This window comes from Belonocnema kinseyi, chromosome 10 (genome assembly GCF_010883055.1).
Source record: "Belonocnema kinseyi isolate 2016_QV_RU_SX_M_011 chromosome 10, B_treatae_v1, whole genome shotgun sequence".
Lineage (NCBI taxonomy): Eukaryota > Metazoa > Arthropoda > Insecta > Hymenoptera > Cynipidae > Belonocnema > Belonocnema kinseyi.
The window spans coordinates 118,599,654-118,603,929 of NC_046666.1; the positions used below are offsets into that span (position 1 = coordinate 118,599,654).

The 4,276-nt window shown below is 35.3% G+C and overlaps 1 protein-coding gene across 3 annotated transcripts in view; it reads right to left on the minus strand.

Annotated features, from left to right (window-relative positions):
• The window catches only part of LOC117182113 (4-hydroxyphenylpyruvate dioxygenase), a 549,071-nt gene that overhangs the window by 148,527 nt on the left and 396,268 nt on the right, over window positions 1-4,276 (minus strand). The window lies entirely within an intron of this gene.

Sequence of the window (4,276 nt, forward strand, 5' to 3'; positions counted from 1 at the left end):
ATATTTTGTTCTAACTAATCATCCCTCATTCTTGTATTGTAATTGTTGGACTATCTTGTATCATTAGTATATTTTTAATGTTTAATCATATTATGTTTTCTGTAGGCCATCAGTCAACTTAAAATGTATAGATCATGTTGTTGGGAATCAGCCCGATAAGGAAATGGAGCCTGTTGCAGCATGGTATGTTCAACATTTTCTCATAATTTAGCGAGGATTGAAACAAGCAACTTATTTTCTTTGTCGTTTCATTGTATTCTTAACTTATATGGAGCATTATTTTGCAAGTACACCATTCTAGAAAATCAAAGTTCTCGAATCGTTCTCAAGCGTATCCATATTGAATAGCAGTTTGAGGGACACATCTTTTGCTATTTAAAAAAGATTGTCCTAGGAAAGAGGGTTTCAAATTTTTGTTTTTTTGTGATGAAGCTGCCTATTTTGTTTTGAATGTGGTGTGCAATTGAGGGTTGTAGATTGGTAGTGAATAGAGAAAGAGATAACAGCAAGGCAAGAAAAGGCAAGGTGGAAAAATTGCGAATATAAGGTTCAAACGCTGGTACATGTGGCGAGGGGGAAGGGGAGAGCATGTCAGAGAGGGTGAAGTGGTTTTTGAATGAAAATGGTTAGAGGGAGGAATGGATGAAGATGCTGGAAGTGGTAAGAGGAAGCTGAAGCCCAGTGCCAGGTATTAAGAATTTATAGTAATTAAGATCATATGCAGCAAGCAGCTGGTAAGGTAGTATATAAGGTTTATTTGTTTGTAAGAATACATGTATTGTTTATAGAAAGACTTTTAAGTCCGTAAAAGAGTGAGAATATAAACAAAATAAGGAAGACTCCTTTAATGGATTATACATGAGTATGTAGGTAGGAATTGGGAGTGGATCAGTCCGCGTCCGATGCAACTCAGTCTGTCTACGAAAGGGAACCCTTAAATGTATATATGTGTTTAGAACAACCACATTTATTAGTTAATAAATACTGTCATAATTGACGTAATTGTATAAAAAGAACTTCCGGATGTAAATATTCATAATTTAAAATTTTGGGAAATATAAAATCATAATTTGTAAGGAACAACCTTACTTCTTCGACTTAAAAACATATTATTTAAAACAATAATATGTAATATTAAAATTATTAGAATAGAAAATTACGATACCTTAATTTATTTCGCATTAGTTAAAAATTGAAATTAAAATTAGAAGGATGATGAGAAGTGCCGAAGGAGAGAGAGGGCGAACACCAGGTCATCCTTATAATTTTAATTTCAATTCTTGACTTCTACTAAATGAAATAACGTATAATAGTTTACAATCACACTAGTTTTACTATGATGGCTGATTTTTTACCTAATACGTTTCCAATTATTTATATTTTATATTAGACAATCTGATGACGGAATCGGTCCGATTCCGAAACGTTATTTTGTACAAGACTCAATAAACACACTTTTGTAAATTTCTTTCGGAATTTTACGAAACTTATCGTGAAAGTTTCTTGCAGATACATGTTTCCTGAAATTACGGAACGATTCTTAATTTTTAGTAACGCTAACGGTATCGTCTGTCAGTTACTTATTTCGGAAAAGTCCTAAATTTCTAAGTTTCTACTTTCTTCCTCCTTTTTTGTCACAGAAACTATCAATGTTCAATATAATGTTCACGCTACCAGGTACCTACAAATTCCTGACTCGTGAATCACTAACAAGAGACAGCAGAAGATTTTGCATATAAAAGTTACTTTGAGGGGAACTAATATATAGAAAGAACTTTAAAAGTGTACGTGACCTATTCTTTGCTTGTGCTGTGACTTGGGCGAAAACGGCGTTGCCCTTCCGAATAGTACCGCAGGGATCCGAGGCATACCGAGTATTTATGTTATTTTACGAAGTATTTTCGTAATTTGCTCCCAAACTTCTTAACATTACATAAAAATGGTAAATTTATGAAAATTTCATCGTAATACCGACTTCAGTAATAGACATTTTGAAAACTTCGTTACTTTTCCATCTGAAATGTTTCGTAAATTTCCAAACATTTTAAACAATGTAATCTGGAAGAAGTCGAGAAAATAAGGTTTTCACTTACAAATCCTAACAAGATTGTGTTTCATTTACTAAAAACAGGGTACTACTATTTGGCGATCAGGATAATTGCGTTAGTGCATTGATAAAAGTTATTACGATGACTGACGTGCAACAAGCAAAAGTTTTAATACGGGAGTACACAGTCGTATGTGGTGGATCTATACGCTTTGCAAAGAGCAGTGGACGAACTTCAAAAGATATTGGTAACATACGTGCGTGAAAAAACGGGAAATGTTTATTGTAAAGCAAAATCGGAGATTATGAATAATGAAGTAGAATCGAATGGCTTGAGTGAAAATAAATTGGGGAATTCAATTAAAACTAGTGAGTCTTTAAATTATAAAATTTCGGAGCATCCAAGTCACATTGGTCGACGTCCGAAATGACTTTCCTCTTTAGATTTCCCTTTGTACTGATTTTAATTCAAGATTTAAAAATTGCTGCCTCCTACAGCAGGAATCTTAAAACTCATCTTTTTGACCTTATATCTGATTATAATAAAATTGTGCTAGGTTTGTCAGAAAACTAATGCGCAGGTAGCTCATAGTTAGAAAATATGCTTCAAAACTCGGTTCCAACTTTATAGACCTTCAATACAATCCATGGGCGCTAATAATTCGTCTTATCTGCTCTTTGAGTTCTGGGTTAGCTTGAAATCAGTAGAACTTATATATGGACTACAAGCTGCATGTCGAAATATGCCCCGTCCATAATTGGCCACCAGGACCCGGACTACGGCACCTATACGAGGGCGCGCGTCATCGTGTAAGATAGAAACGCCACTGGCCAGTTTCCCAAAATGCAGTTTTCGAATCTTCGGCCTGCGAACTTTTGTAAAAAATTTTTATAATATTTAGAGGTGCTTGTGGCCCCCTTTTTGTGGATATGACACGCTGTTTGTCGTCATTTTGTGTCCGTAATACCTTTAGACTGTCTCGCTGACGCTAATTAGCTTGAAATCTTTGTCGACCTCCCAAATCCTACCACGCCGTCGTACTTATTGGCGACTTAAAGACAAATCTTAATTCTGGCAACAATTTAGCTAACTATATTAAATCATAAGCGTTCTCCGCCAGTTTATCTATATTTCCTATAATACCACTCATCACGATGATGAATTTTGTACATGGATTGAGTTGATGATTGCTGTTGATCTAGGCAAGGTGATTTCTTGTACTCAACACTCAATCCTATTTTTCTACAATCATAACCTTATACAAAGTGGACACTGTAATACAACTGTGACGTAACAATTTTAGAACAGAAATGAACAGGTTCCGCAAATACTTGAGAACAGGGTAAGACCGGTGGACGAGTAATGTCGTCCCTAAATAGGTGTAGCGGGACTGTAACGCTATTATAGAAAAACGTTCTGTCAGATATCTGTAATAGAATCATGACAGTTTTACGATGAAAATTTGTTCTGTGATCATTTCGTTACGATTCCATAATAATTTTACAAGAATATGTGATACACAAAGTGTTTTTTGTATTACTTCTGCACTTAGTTTATATTTTGAATAACACAATTTAATGCACGATCCCCTATACAAATAATCGCAAGCTTAAGCCCGTTGAAAAATTACTCAAAGACATATTATGAGAAGGTGGGTTTAAAAAATTGTAAGGTGCAAAAAAGAATTTATAAAATAAAATATTTCCTTCTGGGTTGATCCGACTTTGAGCGTTATTTGGCCCTGTTTTCAGCATATTCTTATCCAGTTCAAGTAACTTACTGTGCCCGACTATCGCGGAGGCATAAAACTGGTTTAACATCGTTGCAAAACAGTGTGGAAATTATGTTCGATTTCTGTCCCGTTCCTTAAACACATGTGACTTTCTAGTGTAAGAAGAGTTTTATCACTCTATGATATATCAGTTACATTAAAGATTGCGGAACAGTTACGTATCATTATACTGACATTGTAACAGAGCAGTGTGAACCTTGTGTTACTTTTTTGCAAAACGTATAACATAATAGTGATGTAACAGTTCTCGCACTCTGTTCTATATGAGTTATATTACATAATTTCAGGAGTGTTACATATCTTTGCAGTAAAAGCGCAAACGATTGTAACAATGTTATAAGTGGGACGATGGTCGTGGGGGCTAAAGCGTAGGCTTTGGACCCACTCCTTCGGCTTGCGGGTTCGATTCCCGCCTCGCACTCTGGAAGAGTCTCGG